Genomic DNA, 18614 nt, shown 5'->3' with positions numbered 1-18614 from the left:
AGACCAGGCGGGTAACTTGGGCGCGCGCACTACGTCACGTCTTGGGGAAACAATTTAAATAGATAATTAGCGTGCAAAAAAACGAGATAAAAGGAGATAGAGGTTTAACAATAACCGGGTCATGCGCGGTCATAATATGCAGGATGAGAATCGAATTAAGGCAACGATCGGGCGCGCGCGCGCGCTTTTGCACAAAACACGGAGAGATAAAGGCGGTAAATATGGCGGAGACCGAGAAATATACGACAGAGGACGGCGGGCGCGCGCGCGCGCCTGTTGGTTTTATTTTTAATAAGAGAGAAATGGAAATGCGCGAGTCCGGACGCGCGCGTTATCAGGTTGCATAATTATCAATGGAGACCGATGCATATTTCATGCCGCGCCGCGCGAGCTTTTACATTGCGCCGCGAACGGAATGAATGGATGTATACTGCACGGACAGTGATAGCGGCACTCATAATTACCCGCCGCAAGATCGGACTGCGCCGATGTAATAAATGTGCGCGGGAGCGCAATAAACGTCGAGTGCGGATGACAAATTGTCAAACAATATCCGTGCCATCGAGCGCAGTGATTAAGGACGGGACGACGATTAACCCTGTAACGGCGAGTTGTAGCCTCCCTTTTTTCCCCGCCCTCTCGCCGAGGAGTCGAGAGAGTCCGCAGTCGGGAAGCGCAGCGACGAAGAAATTGTCGCCGAAAAGAACGCAATTTCTCGCGATCCGATGTGGGGATTACGGGGTGCTCGAGATACGAGAGCGCGATATTACGCTTCTCGCGAGGGCAGATGTTCGACGGGCCGTCTTTGAGACGTTCCATTTAATTTTGTCCCTTTGATAGCGACACTGTCGTTTCGCGTCAACCAAATGAAGCCTGTCGCGTTTATTTCCATTCATTGTTGCGACAAATAGTAACCTTCTTTACCGCAAAGGCAAAATGTTCTTTATAGAATATCCTATGCTTTTATAGAATACTTAATTTCGAATCTGTTTCAATGTACTTTTCTTTTCACCAGGATCTCCGTACACGGTTTTTGCGAGGACAGAAAGATATCGAGCTCGGCGTTATGTTTTATACGCGCTATTACGGGAGTCGCGATTGCTACACCTTATCTCAAATGTTCCTTTTTTTGTCTCGCGCTCGGAAATTCGACTCGGATCGTAGCGTCTTAACGCGAATCCGAAGGGTCTCTCCGTCGCCCGAGACGTGAGAAATTAATGAGAACGCGCGTGGCACAAATTCGACGGAAGACGGATTATTTGCGGGGCGCGCTATCGCGTCTCATGGCTCACCCTCGCAAAAGGTGTTTTCTTTGACGATGCGAATCGATAACAAGGCCATTAACGGCGCAGAGCAATTTCACGCGGAGAAACGAAAGCGAAAAGAGAAGTTTAATATTTATCGCGGCGATAATGGATTTTATAACCCGCTTTGAAGAGAGGAAAAAGGGGTCGAAAGAGAGAGAGAGAGAGAGAGAGAGGGGGGGGGGAGAGAGAAAAGAGAACGAGACAGAGAGACAGATAGGAAAATAGATTCGGACGGAAGGTATACTGTACGCTGCATTAGCTCGGGGATGTCGGTATTGTTTCTGTAACTTTTCCAAATCAATTATTTACGGACTCGTTAAGGGCCATTGTTTTCCGCTGCACCACGTCTAGGCTGTCTTCTGCCTTTCTTATTTGTCTCGAATAATTCTAGTCGCGGCAAATGAGAATGCAATATCCGCCTGACTCTTGTACACGCACCGGCATAAATGCTGTCCCTATCCTTGTGAGGTGCACGCACACAACTAGAGTCCCTGTAGTTGTGTGCGTGCACCTCACAAGGATAGGGACAGCATTTATGCCGGTGCGTGTACACGTTCGTAAATAAATGAATACGATAAGTCGGCAATTTATGAAGTTCAGGCTAAATGCGACTTTGTTCTTAAAGAGACTAGTATCGTTATTTTTGTTACTTCACCGCGCACACATGTGCATAATTGTTTTAATTCCTCCTGAATCTTTAACAACCGTAGTCCTTTACACATTTATAACTGAACGGTCGAAATTTGCATCTCGTTACGTAAGGGTCTGTTCGAAAATCAAATCGTCGTGAATCATCTTCCGCATTCATTTTCCTCGAGAAGAAACCGCGTGTATACGTGCGCGCGCGCGCGCGTTTTGTGTATATATGTGTGGATCGACAGTCACGCGATGCTCACCCCATGTTCCATTCACTGATGCGCTTTCATTCATCGACTACGAGAAATGTCCAAGGAAAGAGGGCGAATACGTGTCGCCACGGGGTTCGCTTATTTAATTGCCGCAAAGCGCGTCAACTAATCGATCGTCTTGACAATTCCGATCGCAGAGCCTTTATCGCGAAATGCGACCGTGACATCTACTTCTTTTCGTCCCTACATATCAGCCATATTTAACGAACATAGCGTGCCGAGCAACTCTCGCGTCGTGTAATATACACGCGACGCACCATAATTATAAGTGATTTACATCAGATTTTAATTCGATACAACAGGCCACTGCAAACGCGTTGAAAATGCAATTCTAATCGGTCAACGTTATCGATAACAGGGCGTTGTCGATGTACACGCTCCTAATTACTTGCTATAAATAGAAGAGCAGTTTATACATTTAAAGGGAAGCGAAAAGTATCTGATAAATATGCGCTAGTAATCACTTTGTAGCAAAGTGAGAAAGCGATTTATAAAAAAAAAGGAATACAAGTAACATAATTGCGGATCGGAAGTTTGCTCTGCGAAAACGGCTTTTAGCCGGTCACAAACGTGTACAGGAACCGTTTAAAGAAATTGCCGTAGTTTAGTTTCAATTGAAATCTACTTAAAGTAATTGCAAGAATAATGTTCTATTCGCTCTTAAGTACAGAATAGAATATTTTCCCTCGAAAATATCTTGTTGCCGTATGCGATATGCAATTAAGGAAATGTAGAAATGAAAAAAAATTACGTAAACAGAAAACAGTTCGCGGAATGTAACCCCAGGATAAATGTTCACACGCGACTCATTTCGCCCGACCTTAAAAGCCGAACTTAATGCTCGAGAAATACGATCCTTGAACGTACAGGTTGCCCCTTTACGGCGATCGCGCGCACGCACGGTCCATGGCTTTAAATCTCTTAACGCGGCGATCGCATGTTTTCACAGTCCAGATTACTTACTTCTGAAAAAATAAAGCTAATCTTAAAGGCCGCGTACCATCGAGCGGCATTAAAACGAACAACTTTTCCATTCCAGTAAAATGCCGTCGTTGCGCAATGTCATAACTTGTGTCGCATCAAAGCAATTTCTATCGATCGCAAAGCATTGCCAATCTAACAAGTATAAGTACACTTCGAGACATTGCTTTTGCTAATTGCGGGATAACGCTCTTTCAAATTTATCTATATCATTTATATATTTTTAGAATCCAACACTACCTTCATATTTTTTTTTATTTAATTTAATACATTAAAGTAAAAAATAATTATATGTAGTTTTTAAAACGACCTACACTGTGCAATGTTTTTATTTAAAAAAAAAACGACGTTTCGTTTGTCTGTTCACACAATTGTTCACACAATTGTTAATAATCTCACAACCTCATTACCTCAATGATCAATAACGATATTGGCCAAACGAACGATATGAGATTATTAACAATTGTGCGAACAGATCACTTGAAAAGAGTCTAAATCTGGGACCGAAGCGTCGTTTTTTTAAATAAAAACATTGACCAGTGTAGGTCGTTTTAAAAAACGACATATCAGTGGTTTTAAACTACTGGCGATATTAAATCTGTCTGCGAGTTCAAAGAAAAAAATATTTACAAAGAAAATTATTCAGTCACGCGTTAATGTGAAAGGAACTCGAGATGAATTTTTTTCGCATTCGATTATCAGGCTAAATCGCGTGAGACGATCGATGCGCTGGAATGCGAAGCACGAGCGAATAAGCTCAGAAATATTACAACCGAGAATAATGCAGCAATATTAGTATCGGTGCCGGTGGTCATGCGATATTTAATTATAGACATCGTTGAAAGCGATCGTCGTTATTCGCGCTCGTGTCCCGCAATTAACAACGTGGAATAAATTTTAACCTTTATCGTACCATTACACAGCACGTTTTTTTGCACTCTCGTAATATAGAGAGCTGCATTACGCAATGATACTGTAAATACAACGTCATAGTATTTCTATTTCCGCCATCTGACACATGCAGCACGAGCCATTCGCGCGTAAGGATTAAAGCTCTCGAAGGTGGTTACGCAAGAATGCGAAACGAATGCAAGCGTGATGCAAGTTGTATGTATAACTGAAGCACAAGAAGAACAATTGCCAAGGGCTCTAATATCCGCGCAAAGGGCGGTAGGTGTCGCTCAGCATCGTAATAGCCAGACGCGGTGCAATCGTGCCAACAAACTCGGCCGTGACGACGACCCTTAGGACCGTCCTTCGCTCGGCTGCGGAAAAGAGAGGATAGGAGTGGCACGCGAGAGACAGAGAGAGAAAGAGAGAGAGAGAGAGAGAGAGCGAGCGAGGGAAAGAGAGGACGATCTGGGAAGAAAGTTCGAAACGTGCGTGCGCCATAACGGACGAGACGCACGCAGGTATGAAGAACGAAAGAAGAAGAGGGCGGGGAAGCGACGGGTGCGCGGGAGGGAGGGAGAGAGTTGTTTCACGTCGGCGTGCGGAGGAAAGGAAGAAATGGGTCACATTAAAGGTTCATTAGGGCACGGCGGCTGGTATCTGACCCAAATTCATATTTTCCATAGTGACGGGCGTGGGACGATGGAGGGGAGCGGTAGGGTGAGAGCCGGGTGTGTGTGGGTGGTCGGTTTGCTTGAGCACGCCGGGGGGTGGGTGGCTGGAGCGGTGCGGCGGGGCTGGGCCGAGGGTGAGCGGGCGAAAGCGGTGGTGCGCGTCCGTGTGTACGTGTGCGCGAGTGTGTGCGCGCGTGGAATGGGTGGGTATTCGGGTGGATAGGACAGGGTTGGTGCGTTCCTGCCACGAAGGGTCGTGGTACGCTGGTACGCAGGCGTGCGGGGCGCCGGCGTCTCCCTCCCTCCTTTTTACTACCCTCTCGCCCCCTACCCCCCGTGTAGCACGGAGCTCGCATGTTCGGGCGGGGAAGCGTCGCGACGCCTGCCGTCGGCTGCACAGTGCGGGCCCGGACGCCCACCAAGTAGTACGTTCACGTTCTGATCGGACCGTCGGATCTCGCTACCGTCGCTCTCTCTCTTTCTCTCTCTCTTCCTCTTCCTCTCTTTCTCTTCCTCCTTCTCTTTCTCTCTCTCTCTCTTTCTCTCTCTTTCTTTCTCCACTTCCCATGTTCTCTTTCTCTTCGTCTCTCCTCGTATCTGCCTTACTCCGACGCGGTCTCTTCCTGTTTCTCTCCAGGACCCTTTTTTCTTTTTCCCATATTTGTCCCCCGTGCACACACACACGCACACACACACACACACATTCATACTCACGCATACGCATCCTACGGTTCCTCCGAGCGGTGCCGCAGCTGCGGCAGAGTGCGGCTGCGAGGAGACGTAGTCAGCGTGGAAGCCGACGTCCACGACGAGCCCTCGACAGGGACGAGGCCGAAGGGACGCGCCTCCCCGGTAGACCGCTACGGCCAGTAGTCACGGCCACTACTCGGCGCGTGGTCATACGTGACGCGGTCACCGCGCGCCGCAGTAGAAATGTCACGCGACGGTAGAAACGTCGCTGGATACGGCCGCTGAGCATACGGCGCAAGGAGAGACGGTACCGTCGAGTCAGACGTGCCGCAAGGGAGGACAGTAGCGTGTGGTCGGACGCCAATAGACACGCCATCACGAACAGGCCCAGGCCGTTTACCGCCGTAGACTGTGCGCTTTACGAAACGACGCGTGTGTCTCGAACAAAGATCGCGATTACTTTCGGCCGAAATATTCGTAATTGTCTTGTCGGCGCGCCTCAAGAACAGCATCCGTTTGTTTACGCGCAACTGATAACGTCGCGGCTCTCCAGAGAGACGCGCGAGAACGACGTAGAACTGACGTAAGCGGAAAACGTGAAACAATCGAAGATTGCCGTGTTCCGGCGGGTTTTGAGGCGTCCCTTAAAGGGGCGCGATCGTTACGAGCCGCGTTCGCTTCGATCGTTCGATAACGAACGTTATCTCGGAATTGTCGGCGAGAGGCGCGTCTTTTCGTGGATGCGGTCAGTGGCGAATTGACAGGAATAGCACGGACTCGCGGCGTGAAGACTAGTTGGGCACGGGGACCGAAGCCTGTCCATTGTCGGTCTAATAATAGCAGCGTGTCGAAGAGATATCGGCTGGCCTTCGAGGGCACGTCGACTTTAAGACACGCGGATGCTCGCACGATGTCCGACGGATGCCGACGAGATGCGCCTCCTCCGTCTCTCCTCGCAATAAAATCTCGAATCACGCAATCTGAACTGCGAGCGCGTCGAACCGCTTCCTCCAAGCGTGACGCCCACGCGTTTCGTTGCAAGCAGCTCGAGTCAAGGTTAAAAAGCGTCGCAAACTATTTCCGACGCTCAAAGAGCCTGCGCTCGTTGGATATTGGCCCTACGATCGGAAGTTCGAAACCGTGTCGAAGTTAACAGCGACGGAAGTTCTTGTTCAAACTCTATCTCGGGCTTTGTATCTGTGCGCAGGAACCTATCGGAGCTCGCGATGCCTATTGTTCGCAGTCGGAAACGTCCTCAAAATACTTTCTCTCAGTCCTTGGTCCTCGCATTCAGAGGGAATGCGCTTCTCTTTCGACAGTCAGTGCTGGATTTGCGAGACGAAGCCGGACAGAATGACAAGCAGTGATATCTTCCGTTGAATTTCATCGATAGGATCATCCGCCTAACCGAACTCGATGAATCGTGACCGCATAGCATTCCGAGCGTAAACAAAATTACTCATCCGGCTGTGCTCGCCTCGTCACCGTCCGCTTTTACACCCGAGCAGGCGCCCCTGAATTATTAATCTCAAACGGCTTGCTTTACTGCGAGTCTAATTTGAAAACTCAACTTCGTTAGCAGCCCGAAGTTTTCTTGTTAGAGCAAAAATTAAGAGAGCCGAGATAAATCCTTCAATTCAACTTTGACCGTCGCGTTTCTTCGATATTCAACGCGGACTGCGCCAAGGCTGCTCTCGGCTGAGAGGCGTTAAAAATTCATTATTGTTTTCGATCGTTCCCTCGTTACTTATTGAGGAATCCCTCGGGAGATATATATCCCCGATTTTATTTTTACACAAGCGGGCTCTCAGTTGCAAGTAAAATAATCGCCTTGCTCTTGACATCGTTCCGCGCGATATCGCGTTGCAATATTTTCCGAAAGGCAGAGGTTACTCGCGAGAGATGACCCGACGCCGTATCCTGAGACTCGAAGGTGATGGACGAGCGTTGGAATTAGCGCAACGTCCTAAGACCGCGTCTAACTTTAGATCGCTTATTTTTGCGCGCTCCTATCGCCCGCGGTATAACGTCGTGTCATCCAAATAGAAATCCCGTCCGATCTCTCCGCGGGCAAGTCGGGCCTTGAGGTGCCGTTCATACCGTCTCGCCCCTCGCCGGTCGCCACCGAGCGGGACGACTCGACTACGGGACGATATCAGACTCGATTATCGTCGGGACACGAGGCAAGAAAATCGAAACTGGATAAAAGTGAAACGGTAAAAGCGGACTGACGACGGGCTAAAAGTTGAATGGAACTTAAAATACGGTACTCGATATCGAGCCCGTTACCTATCGACATTTACCCGCGTATGCATATTCCGCTGCGGAATATTGCATGAGAATTCGCTGTATATGAGCCTTTTCGCTTGAGAGTTTGTCAGTTTGGCGTATCGAATATCTAGAATATTAACGTCGCGCCAGCCGACTTCCGTTAATTCGCGAGTTCGGCCCGGTCCCGATCGTTAGCGTAATTGAAGTTCCTGCACCGCGGGATTCGCCAATCCCTTTTGGGCAACGTGTTCGAGATTCGAATCGGCCGATTACAGCAAGACACGCTGATCGTTGCCACGAGTACGTGCGAATTTCGACACTGAACGCCGCGAGAACTGCGCTACGGCAGAAAAAAAAGTGATCTTATGAGAAGACTCGCTCCGGATATAGGCCGGCAGATATTCCGTCGTCGCCCCTCCTTCGTCTATCTATCTCTCTCTCTCTCTCTCTCTCTCTCTCTCTTCCCTTTCTGCTCGCACACAACTCACGCATATCCGCGCACACATAATACCCGCAGTAGTCGCGATTCGCCGTCGTCGACGAAAATATCATCGACCGAGCGAACGAGGCGAACGAAGCAGAGTGCGGCAGAACCGTCCAACGAAAACTGGGAACCGTCTAATATCTCGTCTCCCGTGACTCGCCAAGGCGACTTTTCCATTTGTCGCCTCGGTCCACCCGCTGGTCTCTCCAAGAACGACGATAGCCATCAAGTAGACGCGGAGAAATATCGTCGCGCAAAGTTCCTACGCGATGACCAACGACCTTGCTGTTATCGACATTCTTTGCTACCCTATCGAACTATGAATCCAAGGAGAGGCCGATCTTACCCGATACCGTGGAGTGAAGTATGCACGAGGCCCAGGTGTGCCCTGGCGTAAAACCGTCGCGCGTCGTTGCATAATTTTTCTAAAAATACGCGAAAACGGGACGTCCGCGAGAGAATTGCGCGAGCGTCTGAAATATTCGCGTCGCGACGACGACACTCGGCGCCGGCGTCGCGTAATCGCGAAATGGTGCAGTGCTACGTTCAACGATTCGGCGACGATACGACGATCGACTGTGAATGGTGGATATTGCCTGGTTGTAAATAGTGTCGCGGGAGTTTCGCGCGGAAGAAGAGGAGCCGCGAAGCTTCGTATACATGGTGTGTAGTGCCCGTCCCGAGTGAGAAACTCTCTCTCTCTCTCTCTCGCTCTTTCTCTCTCTCTTTCTCCGCGTCGGAAACCGATTCAGGGCAGAGTCCAGGGCGGTCCTCGGCGAGTCCCCCGGGGGGAATCGGCATCAAGGTATGAGCTCGAGATGAATGGCCTCGCTCGCGAGGCGTATCGCATTGCCATATTTGACGTTGGTCGAGCGGAGACGTTTTATCGAGACCCTCGACTCTCCTCCCGTTCACGGGGATCGCGCAGAATCCTCTCCTCCTCGCGCCTCACCCTCTGTTCTCGGCTCCGCTCCGTTCGCCGACGATTTCGTTTTCCGCGAGGTGCACGGTACCTGCCGTAGAAGTCGGCCCTCGGGAATTCGTTGCTCCCGATGAAACGCGGCGACGGCCACGGACGAGCGGACCAGCGACAAGAGTTCGTGCATGGTCGCGAGATATATTTAAACGCACACGTCTCGTGTTACTCGCGCATCATGCCGGGCCTAGAATAGTTATTCGCACGCGCGCGCACGCGTCATTCCCTCGATTCCTCCTCGACGCAATAACGGCGCGATCGTCGGCGCTAGGAATCCATTCCGTCGCGGACGAGATGGTCCCCTCTCTCTCTCTTTCCCGAGCACGAACGTCTCCATCTTGGATATTCGGGAAAAAGTCGAGAGAGATTTTCGCGAAATTCCAAAGACTGATTCCTCACGCGAGATTCTGCCGAGCTCGCTTGACCTGGTATCGGGCGGATTCCAGAAATGGCCGCACTCGGCAGGACGGAAGACGTAGAACGACGGTGAGGATGGGCTCGGTGGCTCGAGTCGGGGTCCATTGTTGCCGTCTTAATGTCCCTCTTCCTGCCAATAACCTCCCCTCGTTCTGTCGCCGCGCACAATGACACCCTTAATGGCCGCCCGGAAGGCACCGGCGCGGCTTAAAGACACGATCCTGGCCTCTGCTTTCCGCGACGAATGTGTACGATAATGCCATTGTCTCTGTCGATCGGTTTCGAGTAGCATCGGCTCTTTAACTCGTCGTCATTGATACCTGTGCAACTTCCCGAGGTGTCGGTTTCCTTCGGATCTCATTCTTCGCCTCGACCACCGACGTACGGTTTCGCCCGGCCCCAAGAAATTGCGAACAACAAAAATATAACGAAACGATACTTCTTCAAGTGCGGTCGTTCGATACGCTCCTTCCCTCTTCGATCGACCGCCGGGCCCGCCTGTCGATCCCAAACGCCGACGGTCTGCCGCGATGTCGGGTAAAGTCCGAAAGTAAAGGTCAGCAATTAGCCACAATGTAACGCGGCGCGCCGCGCTATCGGCTATTACGGATCGGGAGGCACAAAATGTCACGAGCAGAATCAGAGGCGCCGACGATTCTGCGTTCGACATTCACGGACGGACGGGCACGTAGAGCGCACAGAGCGAGGGAGCGAGGGTAAACGCGAGGTCGCGCCGGATTCCGCGACTCGCTTGAGGAAGCTACGCGAGCCGACGCGAACCAGCAAGAGAGAAGATGGACGCAAGCGAGCCCCATGTAATGTTAAGCTTAGCTGGTTGAACACGGGTCAAATATATCGCCAATTGACGCATTTGGTCCCCTTCAACCAGCTGTAGTTGACATTAGACATCAGCCCCGAGAGATCGCCGACACGACGTACGATCGCCGCCCGCGGTTCATCCAGTTTAGTGAGTTCGTGACAGTGAGAGCGAAGTGACAGTTTTCCAACCGTCCAGACAACCTGGACAATAGCTCACTAGTAAAAAAAAAAGAAAGAAAAACCAAACGCAGACACTTTTGAAAAGACCAAAGCGGCGTTATGTAAGCTGAACTGTGTGCGATTTTTACGTATATTCTAGTAGCACGTGGAAGCGTACTTGGTTCACACGTGGCATGGGAACAAGATCCGTAAGTTGATCGTAAACGCTCGTCATTGGCGTACGTAGGCAGGCAATAAAATGGCTGTGTTAGCGTGCGCTCGTGTATGCGGCGAGATTGAGATTATTGGCAGACGCCGAGCACTTGTGGACAGGCAGGGATATCAGATCGGCGACGTTTCGACAAAAGGGCACTTTTCATGCGGAATGTAACGTAAGGAATATCAGTGGAATTCTAAAATATTGGTCCATTGAGTTCCACTCCGAGACTTCGACTGTACTCGCTTTTATCGTTTCTCTAAGATGGACAAGTGTTGTTAACTTCGAACTCTTTGTCGAGCGCCGAGCGTCGAGCGAGTGAGAGGATGAAGGGGAGGAAGAAAGTCGCATATGAGACATCTGCGATGTCAGTGAAACAGCAAAGTAATTGTAAGAAGCGTTGTGTGTCTGTGTGTTTGTGTATGTAAATTAAGACTTATATATATTTAAGCCGCTCTCTCTTGGGGGACTCTGAATTTGTCGGGATTGACAAATGAAACGAATCTATCGTATTATCCGACGTTTCATTTCAACTACAGCGACAACTTGGTTCGTGTCCGCGCTTTACCGCCATCGACAGGATTCGTCGGAACGATACTTTCCCGTGAGCTTTAAAAGCTCCCTGAGTCACGGCGTTTGTTCAAAATTTACTGCAGCGGCGTAGTGTTCCGCGCGATAACTGCCGCCTATATAAAAGTTAAGTCTACGAATAACGGCTAGTATATAAACGATCTTACGACTCTCTGGGCACTTATATCCGACAGAATCGCCTCACTAAATCCGGATTTCGTCATTAAATCCCCTTTTGTGGCCGGTTCTCTCGGTACTGGAAACTACAACGGGCTCGCCCCGGCGAACAGTCTCGCAGTGTGCACTCGTTGCAGCAAATTGCTATTGCGACATGTGATATATGCCGCGCAAACACAGTAAATCGACAAATCCGAAAGTAAGTTAAAAGTGCAAAAATTAACGGGGTAAAGAGAGACGGAGATAACAAAAACCTGTTATATTTCACGACGAAATTGTTTCGAATGCAGAGAAATATGTAAGATAAAAAATGCTAATTGTAAAGAATAAGAAATCGACTAGGCCACGTGCGCTGGATAAGTGGAATTCGTTGCATACATCTCGAGTAGTAATGGAGATAAATAATAGTACCACAATCGTAACAGAATCGTAGAAATATAATATACAATAGGTAGTGAATATAACTTTGTTAAAATATGTGTGTCTTATGTTCCGCGTAATTTATAAAAAAATATAAAAGTCCAACACACACGTATACATTTTTAAAAGATACTTCGATAAAGATACATTAGCTCGATGTGTTCGACGAGTAATTTCGTACGTAAAAAACATGTGAGATACGAAAAACATTCTTTGTACAGGACAGTCCGATTAATCATTCATTATCGCGCGTTGTCAGGCGTCTTAGATCAATTTCGAATATGAGAATAAACTAACGAAAGATAATTTTGAAATTGAAATAGAATTACGGTAGAAGAGAGAACGAAGGAGATATTAAAAAGATAAAACGCGGAACGGCGTAGCGAGTGCAGCAAAAAAAAGAAACAATACGCATCGTCGTTGGTCGGAGACAAGTGCAATTATTTTTTAATTATTCCTCGCAACAACAATTACGCTTCTAATTATTCCGACGTTTATTAGACTTAATTGTATAAATTTGCGGCACTTCAGGCGTCGAATGCAGACCTTTCGCCGTGTTATTGTCGCCGGTTTCGCGCACGGTTGTCGAATACCTTTTTTAGTAATTCTGTTATACAAAGAGGAAAGGACATTAACGATGCCTCTCGCGCATAATGATTCCCGTGTATCCACTGCCGCTTTATAAGTGATATATAAACTTCACAGAGGTTTTTAATAACAGGAGAAAACAGAACTAATTTCACGATTTGCGATATATTCAGCTTTCGCGAATAACAGCTCTGAATTAGTTATACTCGGATCGAGAAACAATTGAAAGTTGGTATTGAAAGTTCAATAATGCAAAACAGCATTATTGAACGGCTCTCCTGCGTTCGAAAAATTTCCTTTCTATTTTTTTTCCTTCACGAAGTGGCGTCTCGCCGCCAAGATACGGTAATTGAAGAATTTAAGTGGCGTCCTCCGAGACACAGAGGGACGAAAGAGGGCAAGTGCCAATATTCTAATCCGTCTACGGCGATGATAGCGGCGATAACGACGATGTCAGTGGCAGCCGGCTGGTTACACAGACTCGACCTAAATATCTGTTTTAATTAAATTCCACCCTGATATACATTTCATTAGCGCGACGGGCTAATAAAGGTTAATTATTGATGCGCGTACGTGTACTTTTATCGAAAAAAAAAAAATGTCGGGCAGCCGAGATTCAGTTTCCGGATAAAATCGCGGACGATCGCTCACTACTCCGATCTGATACTCATCGACGAAAGCGATAACGCATTTACTGTAGTTCGATAATCCTAACGCGCCGGGAGATATCGCCGATGGAATGGTGAGTGATAGCGAAGCGATTAATCTCTCTTTCCATTTTCCTTCTCGCGGAATATTTGCTAATGCGGTGTAATCGCGCTTAATGGCTTTTATGCAGATAAAGTTGGCAGATATTTTAAATTCGGATGTAGTTCCAACTTTATATTTCAATATTAAAAATAATTAGAAAGGCGCGCGATTTATAAACAGAGAAGTGAGGTTCGTGCACGTCGAACGACACGGAACAGCGAGTGGACGCGCGGGGCAGAATCGTCCGATGCGTGTCGTCCCTTTGAATTGGATCGCTATCAATCCGCGGAAGTAATTTCAGGATACAAATAAATTCAATTACGTAACAAGTTCTGTAATGAGGACGTAAGAACGGGCGATTTAAACAACAGTCCGATTTCAAGAGACTCTTGAAGAAGGTAAACCCAGTACAACGTGTATCAACGAACTTAGGAAACTTTGAAGCGTAACGGAAAATTACTTGTCTCTCAACAACGTTCAAGAACGCGGAAGATACGCGAAGATGGGGGGGAAAGATGAAAACGTGAAAGACCGTGCAAGGTCTCTCAGCTGCGCGCTTATTCGGCCGGCCCACACACATTCCCGATGACCAATTTAAATTCTTCCTCGTTAACCACTCACAAGCACGGTCTCTCTCTCTCTCTTTCTCTCTCTCTCTCTCTCCCTCGCGTTCAAAACGAGCCCAAAGCCGCGAGAGCAAAGTTGGATTAACGCGTCAAAAGGATTCATCTGCGTCCGCAGCCACCGCGCGAGGCAGTGGCGAAGAAAAAAGAGGGGAAGACGGGGGGACGGCGCTGAGCTCTCGGGCGCAAATTAGTTTGAGTGCATTTCACGAGACCGCAAAGTAGGGGCCTCTAAGTAATGTAATCTCGTCCGCGGTGATGTCGCCCGCCGTGTCGGTGGCGAAGGCGAAGCCGGCGCGATGGTAGATGGGGGGTGATATAGGTACCGCCGTCGGCGTTGTCCCAGTTTTCTTGCGGCTACCGGAATTAGAAGAGCCCTTGTCGCGTACGCATTATGAGAGTTGCACGGGACACACCTCCCGATCCTGCTGCAAAACGCGCCTCTCTTCCTCTCGGGTTTCGCCGGGGCCTCAGTTTCAACCCGTCCGCGCGCGAACGTTGATTTCTTCGCGCCCGCCTTCGAACTTAGGAACTCGTAATTAAGTCGCTTTAGCAAAATCCCTGTGCGTCAGCGTTTTGAAAAACTTAGAAAACATCAGAGTATTTCGAGATCAAAGGAATCTTATTGCGTAAAATATTAGCCAGGGTTCGAACCTGGGAAAAAGGATTTGGACACTAACATCCCATCACGGCTCTTTAGTCCTCTACTCCATCGAACTTGCGTTCGTCGCATGAGAGCCTTGCGAATTTTATTGTTTATATTATTTGTTTGAAATAGAATACCAGTACCAGACGAACCGTAGATCGTGCTGCGTGGATTACTAAAAAGCACACGACGATCAATGTATTGAAATGTGATCATTAATAGCATTATACTACCGACGGTGTATTGCAAGTTGTATTATACGACAAATTAGTTACTTCTAGTCCAAATAATACGCGCGTACGAGCGCAAAATTATGCATATCGATACGGGTTACTGGCACAGTAACTGGAGGCACCATTAATTATCAAATTACGATATACTGTGACCAACCGACCAATGTGACATTCTCTCCGGTTAGAACAATTTCTCTATCGTTCGACGGAGCTCGCGGCTCGATCACGTTATTCGATTATGTTTAGTTGTGGAATAATTCATTATTTCATTCTGAAAACTCGAATCGCTTCGAATTACTAAATTATTCCAAGCTGTATTTCAAGTTCAACATACCAAATTATTTAAGAAACGTACGAGCCAATTTAGGAATTTCGAAGCGCATGTTAAATGGTTCTTTGATCATTTGGAGTTTTAACAAAACTTTCTATACCCGATCTCGATTGGCCTCTAATCATTGCACGAATCGAGACAATGCTACTCTAAGCTATGGTGTTTAGAATACGAAAGGGAGAGACGTTAATTACGTTCGCTAATTGGACGCGTCATGTGGAATACCTAATGAGGAAAGATCAGCTTGATGAAGCTACCGAGACATAATTAGCTTTGATGATCAATTTTTTTTCATCTGTAATCAATTAAAAAATTATAATTAATAAACTCAACAAGATTTTCAACAGCACTCGACTCGTTATCTCTCAGCATCCGTTACGGTAGACGCGCCTTTTTCCATTTGTACAATTACATGCAAACAAACAATTTCAAGGGGACTTGTATCTTTCGAATAACAATTTAATTTAGAATCCGCCGTGACTTCTCAAGTGGTACGATGAATAACAAGTCTTATTACAACCGGACGTAACAATACCGTTTCCCTCAAACAATTAGAATTAAAGACTAGAACTATTTAACAGATTAAAAACTCTGTGTCTCGCGGGGATGAAATTCTGAATCAAGTTGGGAAAATGTTTCGCCGGTAAATAGCGCCGACATACTTAGACGACGCAAGGCACGATTGTTAGTTTAGGAAATAACCCGATAATGGGACAAATCAAATGCAGACAATTTATGCTTGGTCGATAAATGCCCTAGGTGTTCGCAGCTGCAGCTGATCACTATGTCAATACGAACAAGGACGTTGTTATTACAGTAGATCGCGCCATCAGGTAATTGGGTAATATTACGCTACGCGATATATATATATATATATGACATATTATATGACGTAATAATTAGCGAAATTATTTGCTTACTAAACTCTTGATCATGTACCTTCCTACAGGCAGCACGAGTAGGCTCTGTTACTCGGGGTGCGCGATGATTCGAAATACTCTCAACGTTCAACATCCTGGGATTGATCGCCGGAGCGATTACGGTCGCCTAGTAATGCCGCGAGTGTTTCGAAAAAGTGCGATTCATCTCGGATCGATGCTGAATTACAGCGGTAAACCTCGCCGCGGGGGCGGGGCGCGAGATTTCTCGAGGAGAATGAATGGCAGACGGAGAACGAGAGCAGCCCTTCCCCCCTACCTACCGTGGGGAGAACAGAAATCAGTGGTCACCGGATAACTTCCGAGTCGGCCGGCGCTCGAGATCGATCGACTTCGTTCCGCCTCAAGGGGTTAGGCAAAGGTTATTGGACATCCCGTACGTGCACAGCGGCGGAGGAAGCATACCGACGCGGGGGCACTCGGGTAGCTGCTGCTGCGTGAGATACAAGGGGTTGTATATCAAGGAGCCACGCCTAACACGAGAACCACTTCCGGTCTAGACACGCGAGCTCTGCTTGCCTGCCTGCCAGCCAGCCAGCCAGCCTGCCTGCCTGCCAGCCGAGCCCCAGCCTTGAGCGTGGGATCGGTTCCCTAAATACGACGGCATTTACAACCTCCACCTACCGCCCACCTACCACCCGGCTGCCACCCCGTCAACCCGTCCCATCGTCGCGTCGAAGCTGTTCTGAATCAGATTCTCCGACCGCGGCTGAAATTCAATCCGAGACGATACGTTTTGCGCGGCAGTTTGTCGGGATTGAAAACTTCGACCTGCCCTACATCGTGTACGAAACGTGCCCCGAAAAGGCCACACAGTTATGAAAACGACGTTTATTATTCAGTTTGGAAAACCCGCCTTCTACGTCCAGGGTAATAACGCGGCGTGCAGCGACATTCTCTTTCGCGATTTGTGAAACTGTAATATTAGACGTCCTGGCATGGTTAAGCTACGGAATAAAATCCAACGAGGTAAATTAACTTTTCTCCTGGAATCAAGTAAGAAATAAGGTTTTATTATCTATTTGCTCGCCGGTCCTCTCTTCATTCACAGAGGGAAATGCGAATCAGTCTCTCCCCGGAGGATCCTTTTATAGATTTCGCCCGCGACCGATGCTTTCCAAATAGCAATGGGGTGGCAATCCGGGTGCCAACGCGCGCGCTACCGAAGCTTACGATTACTCTTAAAAATCACCCGAGTAAATACGCAACACGCGCGTTGGAGAACGGGGCGGGGGGGACGTGTATTTTACGACAAGGCGTTCTAATTCGCACCATAACTGCGATCATAAAACGTGGCTTTACCGCCGCGGACCCGCGATGACGACTCGACGACAACGCGAAGGGTGGTTTCGCGTTTCACGGGACCCGCGTCTTGCCTCGCTTTTCGCTTCCGTGGCGCGATCAATTAATCGTCATCACGTTGAAGCGCGGTCTCGCCGGCACGGAACGCCTTCGCGTCACCGCGTGGTGCCCGGCGTCCCGCGGGGCACACAAATGCCACCGCCGTCGCCCGGGTCCGTGGAGGACAATGCGCAGAGCGATCAAGCGGCATTAAAGGCTTTCACACAGATAAGAAGCATCGCGCCGCGGATAATTAACCCCTCCGTATCTGCACCTGTACCGCGGCAATTTCGAATTCTCTCAGTCTCCTCCGAGAAATTAATCATTATTTTCGCGAGTGTAAATAAAATAACGCGAAGAAAGAACGGTTTGTATGTACGCGTTTGTTATTTGCGGAACGTGTAAATAAACCGCGTCCAGGTACGAACGCGCTGAACGTTGCAAGTGGTCCGTCCCTCTCTCTCTTTCTCTCTCTATTAAGCTCGAAACAACTGATTCATAAAGAAATAACATACAGTTGATGTTATCACAACGGAAATTGGTCCTGGAAACTGGTTTGCATCGAAACCGATATCGGTTGGGCATGAAAGGGGTTAAATGAACCGTCACCGTGATTTCGCGATCAAGTATACGCGCGACATTTTCCACGTAATGAAAATAAAAATTCCGCCGATTGAGGATCTTCTTCGAAAATAAACGGGCGTGCGTATTCAATTAAAAGTGAATTTAAACTAGCGAGCGGGAGGCCGCGCGTAAAAATATTCTTAAATATAAATAAAAGTTCTTAAACGCTTGTGTATGGTATAAGAAGATTTTAATCGAACGGCCAAATAGCATTAAACAAGCAAGATTTTTCGGTGTTCGATAATAAATGTAAAATTTCATTTTGGAAATGCATGAATTCTACACGTACGCGTTTCGGCAACACAGTGCCTTCTTCAGCATATCTAATTACATTAAGAGAGTTAAAAAAATATACGACGATATGTCACGTTGTAAAGAGCAAATTCCAATAATACTAATTTTACTTGAAAATTATCCTTGACGTATTCCACAACCGCAACTATTAATAAAGAAGGAATCTTTGAATTAATTTCAGTTAAATAAAGGTTTACGGTATAATCTGTGACTTGCATAAATCTTGTCTAGAATATAAACCAACGTCGAGAGAAACTCATAGTGCAGAAAACTGAAGCGGGTCGC

General features: G+C 47.8%; 1 protein-coding gene and 1 long non-coding RNA gene across 3 annotated transcripts in view; one reads left to right on the top strand and one right to left on the bottom strand.

Annotated features, from left to right (window-relative positions):
* LOC105566151 (E3 ubiquitin-protein ligase MIB1) overlaps positions 1 to 18614 on the bottom strand; it is a 412872-nt gene that overhangs the window by 167682 nt on the left and 226576 nt on the right. The window lies entirely within an intron of this gene.
* LOC105566150 lies at positions 5326 to 16889 on the top strand. Its single transcript, XR_001009254.1, has 2 exons — positions 5326 to 15965; positions 16082 to 16889. It is a non-coding gene; the product is annotated as an uncharacterized LOC105566150 (long non-coding RNA).

Source organism: Vollenhovia emeryi, unplaced genomic scaffold, assembly GCF_000949405.1.
Source record: "Vollenhovia emeryi isolate VEMERY1.0 unplaced genomic scaffold, V.emery_V1.0 DF939146.1, whole genome shotgun sequence".
Classification (NCBI taxonomy): Eukaryota; Metazoa; Arthropoda; class Insecta; order Hymenoptera; family Formicidae; genus Vollenhovia; species Vollenhovia emeryi.
Note: the sequence above shows the minus strand (reverse complement) of the source record. Positions and strands in the feature narration are given on the sequence as shown.